Genomic DNA, 13,502 nt, shown 5'->3' with positions numbered 1-13,502 from the left:
AAACCTTAAATGTCATAGAGAGGTGTCTAGTCTTTAAGATCACCAGAAACCACAGATGATACTTTGTATCTCTACATACCTTTAATAGTCAAACTTAATGGCTATACTTATAATATTTTCAGGTTTTGGGGACCTGGATTTAATGTTCAGATGGATTAAAATAATGTGGGTTATTTTTTGTGCATTCTAGGAAACTTCAATTTGCATTTAAAAGATACACTACTTTAATATTTTTTTTGGAATTAGGCAGAATGGAAAACAAATAAATATACACATGAGTTTTGAATGGTCCCAAACTTGGATATAGACAATAAGCCATTTGGCAGATAGATCTGCTTAAGTGCAAACCATTTCTACATACTAATTATACATATAATCAGATACGCATGCAAATATACACACACAGATAGTTATTATTGATCATGGATTAAGGGGCCTGAGAGCTGGAAAGGACCTAAGTTCATGCATCCCACCTCCTTCATTTGTAAAACTCACCACTACCACTAATAATAATAATCATAAACTAGCAGCCATTTTCAGCACCTTATGTGAGTGTGATGTTCACCAGGCTATAGTCTCCACAAAGGCAGGAGTCAGCTTTATTTACTCTTATATGTTTAGTGTCTACCTTGGTGCCCACACATAGTTAGCACTCAGCCACTCACAAGGCACAAATGAATGACATGTGCCAGGCTCTGTACCAGTCACTTCCCATACATCACTCCACTGAACCACCAAAACTGCCCATAGTCAATATTACCATCTTTATTTTGCAGATGAAGTAACAAAGCCAGGAGAGGTACAGTAATACGTTCAGGCTAACGGCTTGTTGTTAATGGAAAAGAGCAAAGATGGAAATTGAGATCTCCTGACTTCCTGCTCTAGGAGTCTTTCCATTGACTATCTTACCATCTCTGAGCATGTACTCTGGTGTGTGCTAAAGATCAAACTTGGATTAATGTCTATAAACAAGGTATGATTATCACCAAATTAATTAGTGAAGGTCATATTTACACTTCACCAAGTGTCAACTGGAGTTATTTGAAAGAAGATTGTCTCAATTTATTGCAGTCAGTCATTGTTGCCCCTCCATAATAGGCAGCGAGCTTGAATTTCACAAATCTATGTGAATTGCTATCTTGCATTTCTTAGCAGAGACTGAGCCTCAGTCAGTATTTTTATAGTAGGACGGTTCTGTGGAAGACTCTGGGTGTTACTTAAGCTAATAAATGACTATCCTTCAAAACAGAATTACAGGCAATAACCTAATTAATGAAGGTGGTAACAGAGACTCTTTGTTTACAATGTCCCCATTGCCCAAGTTTGTTCACTGTCTGGACTATCTGTGTCCCCAGTGATTTACGAATCCAAAGGAAAATGGAGAAAACATAAAATTTATTTTTCCACAATTTGAGGCATGAGCTTCTCTAGCATTTCGGAGCCCTACATTTCTGTGATGGGCTTTGATTCAATCCAGCCTGAATGAAAGACATTTCATCACCCCAGAATGCATTTCTTTATTTGCCTTGGATCTATGATTCTGTCAGTATTGAGAGAAAAGAAAAATCAATGCTGCACTATAAACCTCGGGCCGCCTCTGGCCAACGTGGTCAGCATGGTGTGAGCAAAGGAAATGGCAGGGGAAAAAATTGACCGCTCAGCAAGAGTGTGGCCAGTAACGGACACGGCTCAGGGCTAATAACAGCTTGCAATTACACATGGAAAGCCATAGCGTGTAGGGCATTCAGTGCGAGGGGGATGTAATACAATTTATTGGACCACCGGTTAGAGTTCTGCAGCTTCTCAATAAAAAAAGAGGGTTAGGCCTGTACTCCTTAAAACACAGACTTATATGGTGCCGACAGGTGAAGGAGACTTGGAAAACTCGAAAGACTTGTCTTAGCTGGAGAGCAATCAGAAGATGACTATAGCCTATTTGCATTTAAAATTATGCATCTAAACCAGGTGCAGTGGCTCATGCTTGTAATCCCAGTACTTTGGGAGGCAGAGGCAGGCAGATCACTTGAGGCCAGGAGTTCAAGACTAGCCTGGACAACATGGTGAAACAATGTCTCTACAAAAAAACAAAAAACAAGAAACAAAAAACAAAAATTCCAGCTACTTGGGAGACTGAGGCACAAGAATCACTTGAACCTGGGAGGCCGAGATTGCAGTGAGCTGAGATAGTGCCACTGCACACCAGCCTGGGTGACAGAACAAGACTGTTTTTTTTAAAATTAGGTATCTATCTATATATTAATCAGATTTGGTGCACACATAGAGTTTTGGCATCTACTTATTCTCTCTCTCTCTCCATAAAATTCCAGTTTAGAGATCTGTGTCTGACCATATCTAAAACCAAGTTAACAGTAATAAACGAACAAATATACAGATGCTGAATATATACATTTTGTGGTAAAACATGCAGAAACTATCCACGCTTGGTACTTAACTAGCAGCTTTGCTGATGCATTCTGCCCTGGTCATCCATTTTCTTAGCTCCCCAGTGAAGAGTCTCTTTTCTTCTGGTCTTTAACAAATAAGGATTCAGAGAAACAGAAGTAAGAGTGATCAGCATGTTCTGACTAGCCTTTCGAGTCCTCTAAAGATGTCAGAAGAACATGGCTGTGAACACTGAACCTGCTAGTTCCTAACTTACCGGTCTTAAATGGGACTCAGCTTTACTGGGTCTTGAATTCTCTTGCTGGAGAAGTTCCTCTCTGGGTGTAAAAAGATTTTCAGGGTGACTAGTTCTCACTAGTTGTTCTATTTTTGCTGTTCTGCAGATAACCCTGTGAATGTGTCCAGAAACCTCAAAATCGTTTTTGGAGACACGGCAGCAGATTTGGTTTTTCTCAGAGCACCTCTGCAGCTGCTGAATGCTTGCAGGCACAGGGGTCTCCTGCTTCTCAGACTTTTCCACTACTCCCTTTTCTGTAAGTAGAAATTGTTGTGAACCAGGTGGAGCAAAGACATACTAGCTAATTGAAATTTTTATGTAAATGATTTTTGTGCACTGATACTGCCAGGGGAGATTTTAGGTAAAACACTGAGCAGATCTCAGGCCTTCTGTTGTTGGGCAGTAAAGGAGGTCTTTGTAGCCATGGGAGAGCTGTTTGCTTGGTGATGAGGTAAGCACCCTTTAAACATTCTTGCTCTTGTGATGTAGAATTTAAATTGATGCCAAGTCTGGGAGGGGTAGAATAGTGCTCTAGTAATTACTTGGGGAGGGATTGGGTCCTTTGAGCTTGGCAAATGTATTTATTACTTAGTTTGGCACATTTACCAAAGGCACAATGTTGGCTTGGGCAAGCAGCAGGATTTCAGCACTGGGGTGGAGGGTGAGCACCAGTGAGTTGGCAGAGAGCCATCTTTGAACTCCACATTTGCTCTGGGTGACTAAAGGCCATATGAAATTAATGGAACCAAACTAGGTGACCTGTGAGCTCTCTGTTCCCCTTACAGCAAAGTCAAATGTGGGTGGGAAGAGGGCAGAGGGGAGGGAAGTAGAGCTCGCATTCCCTGTCCCAGAAAGTAGCCGAGCTATGTTCCTATTGTCCAGTGACACACACAGCCACTCCTCGCTCTCCCCTCCTCAAAAGGAACAAGACCCTTCCTTTCCTTGATTCTGTCCAGTACAATCAGTCTCACCCACCCACACACACCCTTCTCTTCTAATTTCTCTCTTCTCTGCGGCACAAGACTCATGGGGGTGTGCACACACACATGCACACACGCACACCCTCACACACAGCCGCTGACCTGGAGGTGTTAGCCACTCTGCAGCTGCTGTTCTTCTCACATTAATCTATAGGAATCAATGGACATTTCATTAGAGTAATCAAGTGCGGATGCATCCTGCATTTATATTCTGTCCCCCCACCCCGCTGCTTTCACAGACTAATTGGTCCTACAGCCAAGAGTACATGGATATTTTTCCCTATAGATGAATGTCAAGAACGGTTTTTTACTGCTGGTTGAAATACCTATCAATACGACGTCTGTATAAAAGCCTTCGCCCATCAAAGCCGCAGAGCTGTTGATAATACATTATGCACTCTTGGTTCTAATGCATCTCACTTCCTTTTTTACACCTTACTGCACATCCATGCGCCATTTATGTTTGTCTCATTCGAAGAATTAACCAGCTTTAGTCTGCCTTTGTTTTAATCTTTAGCCCCAGAAACAATTTTTCCCTCTTTGTGTGTGCTGTTGACTATTACAGGGTGGCTTGCAGTAAGGAGCCAGAAAGGGAAAGTGGCCTGATGTTCGTTTGGGGGCTGCCTCTTTCAGCTCTGTTTCTTCCTTTCTCACCATTAAATACACTTTTTCTTGCCAGTGTTACATTCCAGGTGAAGGGTACAGAGAACATCTTTGTTCTGACTAGACTTTTTTGTGACTGTGGTTGATAAAGCAGACAGACAAAAGAGGTTCCTGTTTCCCTCCTCGGTAAACGTGTGGCCAGGCATGGTAATGGTCTGAGGCTGATGGGAACAGAAAGGTCAAATGGATGAAAAAGCCTTGGCTTTAAAATATGTGCACAACTAGAGGCGGTAACCAAGCTGAGTACTATGGCCTAGGATAATGACCGCAGGCTCTGTTCATCCCTGACCCCCATCCCCAATCATGTCTGCCTGTGGCACAGCCAGGAAAACACTGGGAAAATTAAAGATGGGAATAGGCTCTTGGAGAAATTTGCAGACTTTGCTGACTTCTAGAAAGTGGGGAGATGTTGGATTAGCAGATGAACTGTTTTCTAAAGCTTTTTTTTTTTTTTCTAGCAGGGAAATTGAAGGAAGAGGTGTGGGTGTTCAGATAACGAGCTGGGTTGTCCCTGGGAGTAAACGGAAGGCCAGTGAGGGGAGTGTCAGGGTCAGTCATCTTTACTGCTATGTAGGGAATTGAGAGAAGAAAAAGCCAGAGGGCTGAGTTCTAGCGAATGCCTTTGTTCCACTTAATCATTGTTCTCACTTAACTCTGCTTTCTCTGCAAGGCAAATTTGTGGAACTGCACATTGCATTCTTGCTTTGAGAATGAGAGGTCACACGGTACTGTTTCCAGTCATTACAGTAGTAAGCCAAGGAATGTATGATTGATTCCCCTGCAGGGTAGACTCAGAAGTACCTGGGCTTTCTCCATGTGTGATCTTGGGCAAGTCACGGTGTCACCTTGAGCCCCTGTTTCCTCATCTGTAAAATAGTAATAATGTTAATACCCACCCTCAAGACTGTTGCAAAGATTAGAGTTCAAATATTCAGAGCTGTTTTATGAAATGAGAAATACTGCATGAATATAAAGCATTATGATTATGATTATAATATAAAGTTTTCCTTTGACAATGCAAATATGCTCTTAATAAACATGTATTTGTTGTATACCAAGTGCTATATGCTATGCTAGACACCTTTCAATCCACTCTCTTGTTTAATCCTCGCTAGAGCCCTGTACATCACCCACATTTTGCAAATGAGAAGTGAAGTCATCCACCTCCCACTGTTTGCCTTCCAATTCTGTGACCCCTCAGGTGCCTCTTCACCACATGCTGGGGTATTTGCTCCCCACCCTTCCCATCCCTGCTTTGCATGTGGAACCTGGCGGCTGCTGGGGAGGAGGTGCTGTTGATGGACCCACTGGTGAACCCTCAGTCTACAGTGGGATCTCTGCTCTATGCATGTCTGCTCTGGGGGTGGGGTCAGCAGAAGACATATTCTCATCATCCCAAATGGAAGCTCAAAATCTGCTATTAAGGAAGTTGTGTGCAATAGATGATGATTAAGTTGGCTTTCATGGGCAGCCCGGATAATTTTTACTAGCAATGCTGTGTCCTTGGGAAATGCAAGTCCAAATCACTTTTCGAGGCCCATGCAGATTGTAATTTGAAGTCTGCACATGCTTTAAATTAAAAGCAGAAAATGGTTCAGATGGCTTTCAGTTACCACCATGGGCTTTCAGTTACCACCATGGTTGAGATCATGAGACTAGCAAGCATCCAGAAAGCTTTGTTTTTGAGTTTTGGACCCAACAATGTCCTTTTGGTTTGTTTTCAAAGTTGTTTGCTATACTATTACGGCATTTGTGGGCTCTACTGATTAGAGCTGGGGCTTTCTTGGGGTCAACACAAAACCGCCTTAGCCATCTGTCCCTCAGATCAGCAAATGTGTATGTCTCTCCTGACCTAGCTGTGCATCTTGGGCCTTCTCTTATGCCTTCTTGTGCTGCTCTCATTTCCCAGTCCCTGCAGACTTGGGCCCAGTATTAAGAGCTATGCACAAAGCTACTTCTGCAGCTTCTGCATATCTCATCCTGCCTCCAGCAGAAGGCTATGGTTTGCAGAAGTAGAGGAAAATACTTCTTCTCACTGACTTAACCTTAGTAGGATTGTGAAAATGACAGTGAAGACCAGAAGTGACCTTCTGGTGTGTAAAATCTCATGCCAGATCCATGGATTAATAAAGACACAAGGTCTTTGGTGGTCTTTGTCCCAAACTTTCTGAAGTTGATATCTCTGAAGGTAACCAAATTCTCCCTTACCTCATGACACTGGTGGCACCATATAAAGAAGATTCCTGGGTGAAAGATCATGGGGCTGCCCACATGACAGTAGTGATACAGTAGAAACCAAATGGCTTACAGAGTTGGTCAGTCATGTGGATCCCTGAACCAGTGGTTCCAAGTGAGATGTGTAATTTTGGGGTGATTATAGATCATAACAAATCCTCACTTTATATATGAGTAAAATGAAGATAATAATTGTACCTATCTTATGTGGTGTTGTGAGGATTGAGCAAGATTGTATATTGAGGTATTAGCATTGTGTCCAGAATACTGCCTCAGTAAATATTGCCACTTATTATTATTAAGTTTGTATTAAGATTAAATGAGTTAATATGCAAAGCACCTGGAATATCTCCTTGCACACAATAGGCCCTTCTTAACTATTGGGAGTCCCTTACCCCCACCCCCAAAAAAAAGAATGTAAAAAATTCTTACATCTATTTCTGTATGACCTTTCTCCTCCAAATCCTTGTGGTTTGCCCAAGAGGGAAACACAAGACAATTCCTCATATTCACTGACATCTTCTGAGACAGATTTCCCTCCCTGAACTTTATTTTAATGTCTGTGCACTTAGCAATCTTGCATCACTGTGTACATTACTGAGACAGTTTCTTTGAGGGAAATTGAAGCCAGGGGAAGATTCTGGGAATTGCACAGTGCTTGTTCACAAGAATTCCAAGGGGCTTTCCACTTCGTTTTACTAGCAAACATCATTGGAACTCAGCTGATTCCTGAAGGCTGTGGGGTTTGTCTAATTTTCTTCAGGAATTGGACTGAAAGTTGCTATGAAATTCTCAATTCAGTGTCTGGCCTGTTCTCCTACGTGCACTGCTAGCATCTTGAGTTAGTAATGTGGTGATTCATTTATTCACTAACTCTCTTGAGCAACTATTGTCTGCTGCTATTCAGAAACAAATTCCAATTTGTTACCATGAATACTGGGGAGGAGATGAAAATATAGAAAGATATTTGGAGGATAAAATTTGAGGGGGAAACTCCAGTTCTGGGGGCTCAGAGAGCAAGACAATAAGGTGGAGAGGGTGGCAGCTGGGAGGGAGCAGGAAAGGGCTTTTGCAGGAAGAAATTCTGCAAAGGAGCTATTACAGAGGAGTCAGCAGAGCAGAGAGGCGAAGAGGTGGGAGACAGGAGCACACCAAGTTGCTGGTTGCCAATGTAAAGGGGAAGAAATTGACAATGCGGAGAGCCAAGCCACTTGAGCACCACCTTCTCCTGTACTTGACCCTATACTGAGCACACATAATTATTGCTACCCATGTTACAGGTCTTCTCTGAACCCTCCATCTCTGCTCCTTATAGTAATAAGCAAAGATAACTTCTAAATGTTAGATCTATTCTTAAACAAGATCACAAATCCTTATAGCAGAAGCTATTAGTGTCCCGCTCACACCCCCTCCACACTCATGTTCTAAAAAGGCTGATGGCTTCCTACTGCAAGTGTCTGAGGCTGTCTGTGCCTGCAGGAGTGTGCTTTCCTGCCACATAGGAAGGCCAGGAGTGCTGGAGGTTAATATCTTGCTTGTATAGCCCTTGGTCAATGATGAATGGGAGCTGCTGAACATATATCCCAGCATCCTCACCTTGTATGATGTTCTGGCCCTGAGGAATTTCTCACTATCTCTCAGAAGTCTGCAGTGGGGCTGAGCCCCAGTTGCCCTCAGCAGCAATCTGTTCACTGATGTCCTCTATATGCCATTCATCTCCTTCCTCTGTCACTTTCCCTCTCCTCTACCACTGCTTCCTGACTTCTCCTGCCAAATAAACTACTTGTACTCCAATCTTTGTCTTGGGATGTTTCTGGTAACACCAAACAGAAAATAACCCCTATCTTCAAACTTTTATTCATTCATTCATTCTTTTGTTCTTGTTTATTGACATCTCACTATGCCAGGCTCTGTGCTACCTGCTGAACTGGGAAAGTTTTGCTTTTTCCTTCTTGTGTCCATCCCCCAACCTCCATCATCACCACTACTGCCCCACAGGTCCTGGAAGAGAGCCCGGCTCACAGGAAGTGCTCAGTAAACACCTGCTAAGTGAAAAGAAATAAATGCTTCTGTGGAAGAGCCCTGCAGACCTTCTGAATTCTGAATTCAGGATTACAGGACTTCAGAATTAGTCGTGTTGTTTTCCCACTGTGTGACCTTGAACAAGATGCTTTGCCTATGTGGATATCATTTTGCTCATTGAAAAAAAAAAGAGATGGGGTTTGAATTACATGATTTCTAAAGTTTCATCCAGGTAGGAGTCATGTGTACAGTCATGGAGTATACATGGCCTTTCTCAAATATGTGTGTCTTTGTCCTCTTGAATAGAAATTCTAGTATGTGCTTGTGGCTCTGGGTGAATTCAGATCCTTTATTGTGCAGCAAAATCTATTACAGCAAAGGAAGTAGAACACATAATCCAATAACATTTGGTTTGCAAACTGAATATTCATATGGCTTTGCTGTGGTGTTACCAATTTCACTTTTTCTGATTAGGATCATGAACTGGAAGTTCATATAAGCTGAATGCATCACTGGAGCCTCTCTTGCCAGGAAGAATGAAAACAAATCCTGGCTAAAATCCCAGCCACGTTTTTTAATTCTTTGTCCCTAGCAAAGGTGATTGTGGAACAATGAGATGGATTGATGTCCTGGAAAGTGATGAGGGACATCGGGGCCCAGCTTCACACATCACAGCCAATGTCCTCCACTCTGACCTGGAGGGCACCACCTTGCAGTGTGAGGGGGCTCAGGCGCCGCATCCATTAACTCCTTGGCTTCTCGTTTGAAACTGACAATGAGGTGACATGGGCAACTGTCCACATGGAACAGGACAGAGACCATCAACTCATTCCACATGGGCCACCAGACAGCACCTAGAGGTAATAACATTCTGTCAATAGTGACCTGGGTTGGATTCAAATCAGTGATTTAGGGGTGAAAGGCTCTGGATTCTATTATGAAGTGCCCTTAGCTATCTAGGGGCTGAAAAACCATTCCTTTACCACAGTTAATGATAGAATCTAAAAAGTCAGTCTAGTTTTTTTCCTTCTTTTCTCCTTTTAAAAATTGAATACAACTTTGGATGATCTAGGAATGACTCTGCCAGTAGAACATGGTGGAGATTAGTTAATATGCTTCAATTCAACTAAGTATACTGTGTGGATGTCCATAACACACATCCACGTTGCTTTTTTCCTTCCTTTTTCCCCTTCTTCCTTCTTTCCTGCTTTTCTTCCTTAGCATAGAGTTTTCTGAACTGAATATAGGTACAGATTGTTATTTGAATCAACTTTTTTTTTATTGAGGTCAAATTAATGACTCTCCAACAAGACAAACCTCTGTTTTCAGGGGCTTACTATGGGCTCACCAAGAATAAGGTGACTTTTCCATATAGTCAGGCTAATAGAAGAGACAGTACTTCCATGTCGGGGCCCCAAAGATGTTTGGCCCAACCCAGGGTGGGAGAGTTAGACAAACCCTAAACCTGTGGGGTGAAAGCGAAGAGACCATTCCCCACATCTGTGTATTTACACCATTAGCTAGAATGAAATGCGTGCTTTTCAAACAAAATGCTTCCTAAAGGTCATGGGGTCCATTTTTCTTCCACCAGTTTGCTTTTCTTTCTTCTACTCTGCCTACTTGAATCTTAACCTTGTAACTAATGACATGATCTTGGAAATAAATGAACACTTCAGCTAGGACTACTTGGAAATTAAGATAACTAGAAAAGCTGTGGTTCTCTCTTAAAGACCAGAAACTAGAATGGTGATAATATTTTAAACTGTTCATTAGGGCTTTGTATCTCTTTGTTCTTCAACTGTACAATCCCTTTAATATGAAGATTTGAAAGTCTTTCTGAGACAGGCTTCCACTGCCTTCTGCAAGGTGCTGTGCAGTAAATAGATGGTAATAAACACCCTTACTTTTCTGATGAATTTGATGAAGTTGGGGTGAAAGCTTGCTCTCACTCTCAGCTCTTCATCTGCCTTATTTGTCCAGGATCATGTTTTCATAGGGCTCCTGGATCAAATATTATGCTCAAGATAATTTCTAAGTCCGCCCTCTTCGTGGCTGAAAACCTTCAGCCATGAGGAAATAGTCCTGGGGGCACAGCACTGAGCAGAGAAATTGGCAGCCTCCAACAGTGAAGGATGTTTAGGGGTGTCAGAAAGGCTCATATGACCCTACATCCATCCATGATCAAGGCCTGAAATTCTGTGTAGAACTTCATCCTTTAATATTGATCCCTATTACAATATAACTGAACCCAAGAGGACTGTCATATATTTTAGTGTGAATGGTCTAACAGGACACAATTTGGGGAGTGGGAATGGGGGTGGGGAAGGAGTAGACAAAGAATGAAGGAACTCATCTGGACACCAGCTGAAAGAGAGGGCAGAGGATAAAATCTCTGGAAACCTCTTTGGCCAAAGAGAAATGTTACCTACTTTGCGGTTTTGCCCAAATAGGCTTGAGGTCAATTGGCCCTGGCCTCATGGTCTGGCACACTAGTGTTTTATGGTTCTCAAGCTACTGCATAGGTACTTCTAGAACACTCCTCTGGGTTTCTCTGTCTACTGATTTAACCTAGTTAACAAAGTATTTTACATGTGAAATGCTTGGCTAAAACTCAGCTCTCTCTGCAAATGTGTAAAGATATTTCAAAGAGCCAAGAAAGACTGAACAGCAGCACTCAGAGAAGCCCTTGAATAATAGAGCATGGCTGTTATTTTGGCAGAGACTGGAGAGAAGGCATTTGTGGTTGGAAGCTGTTTGTAGATGGGAATTCACGGAGGCCATTTGTGTAAGACAAACCTACAGTGGGGTGCATACCCTTTCCATCCTTTGCTCACTCTCCCTTTCCCTCATTTATATAGTGTGCATAATTCACAAAGCATACACATTCATTATTTTATTTGAGCTACACAGCTTCTGTATAGAAAAATCTGGAGAGATTTAAGAAACAAATAAACATTCCTTTCCTTGCTTTGTTCATCCCACAAAGAGACCTGATCTATCTGTTCAGAGCCAAATGGATGTAATTAGGTGAAGAATCGCTTTCTCTCTGTATCTGAGCAAATATGTTTTGCAGTGCACCAATTTCTCAAGGGCAGTGGGCTGGGACGGCCAGTGACTGCTGGGGGATGGCTGCTGACCTTCAGGCCAGGCCGACTTTAATTTGCAGAACACTGCTGGTCCCAGGAGACTCTTCAGGCCAGGCCACACAATCAACCCAAACCAGCAGCCTGCTGCTGCCCAGCTGCACCCACCACCCTGCAGGACATGAAGACGTAGCTAACTAGACATAGCTGCTGCACAGACTTTGGAATTATGAATTGAGAAATTAAGCATCATCAGAATTCAGCCCTTTATACAGCAGCCAAGAAGCCTTGTTGTCTCAGTGGAGCCTCTTTCCAACTGCATTATTTAACAGGAGAGTCTCTGTAGATGTTGCATCTACATTCCAAGTTTTGATTTCATATCCTGTGTGCTTATTTCAAAAAGTGATGCTTAAAGGGAACATGGCAATTAGATCTAAATTATGTGAATGGCCTGAAAAAGAAATACTGGCTTAAAGCAATGATGTTTATCTGGGGTCGCAAAATTTTTGGATATGGGAGACTCCTGCCATCTCTACATGAGAAAGGAACCGAAATGTTTCCCAGGTGATCTGATTACCACAGTCAACTTAATGACCTGGTCGGGCTGCCACATGATCAGTCCAGTTGATTGCTGCGTAATCGATCGAAATGATAAAAAAAAATAGCAGATTGACTGGGCAGGGACGAATTCAGTTATGGCACCCAGACACTGCCTTTGTGTGTACGCTTCCGTGTGTGTGTGTGTGTGTGTGTGTGTGTTTGCTTGCATGTGAAAAAGTGTGTGTATTCTGGTGCTAAAATGTTCTCAACTCAGAAAAATGAAACACAGACAGCAATTGAAGACAGTTAAAGCTTGTGTGCCAATTTAAGCCATATAATATTCAGACAACCTAAATGTCAGGGATAAAAAACTGTAATTGTTGCTATTACATATGGGCAATTGGATTAAATGTCAATAAAATGGTAACCACCACATGTTGTTAGATGGGAATTTGAGGAAGAAAATTATCTTGAATGCATACTACATATTAGAAAACAACAGGAATGTAAATAAAAGGGCAGTGTATTATTTTTGGATGGGCTGGTTCTCAAACTCGGAAAAAATGATGATATCCTTTGTATCCTTGGTAGTTTATACTTGACTTCCTATAGTACTTATTTATGACACTAAAAAACCCCAAAAACTGAAAACCAAAAACTGTTTATATGTCTGGCTTTCTACTAGATGTTGAAAGTATTGGGGCCAACAGCAGTGTCTTCTTTTTATTCTTTATAATGATAATAATAGTTAACAGAGCACCTGCTATTTCTAGGCACTCTTCTACAGATAACCCATTTGACTTTCATAATCCTAAGAGATAGATACTATTATTAAGTCCATTACACAAATGAGGAAAATAAAGCACAGAGAGGTTGAACAACTTGCTCAAGATCACAGAGCTTGTTCATGGTAGATCCAGGATTCAGGTGCAGGCAGTCTGGCTCTAGAGTGTTTTGAAACACTCTACTGCCTTATTCTTCGCAATACTTACACTGTAAATGGTATGTGCTCCATAATGTTACTGAATGAAGGTGTCAGCCAGTAAAGCTCAGCTTATGCCTTTACAACTATAAACATCAACATATAGGAAGAGTTAAGCAATCTGGTTTTCAGTCTCAGAGTGTGCTCACCTCTAGGGTTATGTGGACCTTCTATGGAGGCCAGAATGACAATTCTGTGGGTATAAACCCATAACACATGCCTTAAAGGTGTCTAATAAGTAATGGTTACTTTTCTGCTGCTTCTTGTCTTTTTAAATTTGTACTCCACTTTTTAGATATTTGATGTAGTTTGTAAAA

At 41.9% G+C, this 13,502-nt stretch overlaps 1 long non-coding RNA gene across 1 annotated transcript in view; it reads left to right on the top strand.

Annotated features, from left to right (window-relative positions):
• The first annotated feature begins 2,790 nt into the window (after positions 1 to 2,790).
• Positions 2,791 to 13,502, top strand: part of LOC134736844 (uncharacterized) — a 139,293-nt gene continuing 128,581 nt past the window's right edge. Inside the window, exon 1 of the long non-coding RNA XR_010121229.1 lies at positions 2,791 to 2,936. This is a non-coding gene — a long non-coding RNA (uncharacterized lncRNA). The remainder of the gene's footprint in view (positions 2,937 to 13,502) is intronic.

Source organism: Symphalangus syndactylus, chromosome 5, assembly GCF_028878055.3.
Source record: "Symphalangus syndactylus isolate Jambi chromosome 5, NHGRI_mSymSyn1-v2.1_pri, whole genome shotgun sequence".
Classification (NCBI taxonomy): domain Eukaryota; kingdom Metazoa; phylum Chordata; class Mammalia; order Primates; family Hylobatidae; genus Symphalangus; species Symphalangus syndactylus.
The sequence above is the reverse complement of the archived record's forward strand: the minus strand, read 5'-3'. Positions and strand labels throughout refer to the sequence as shown.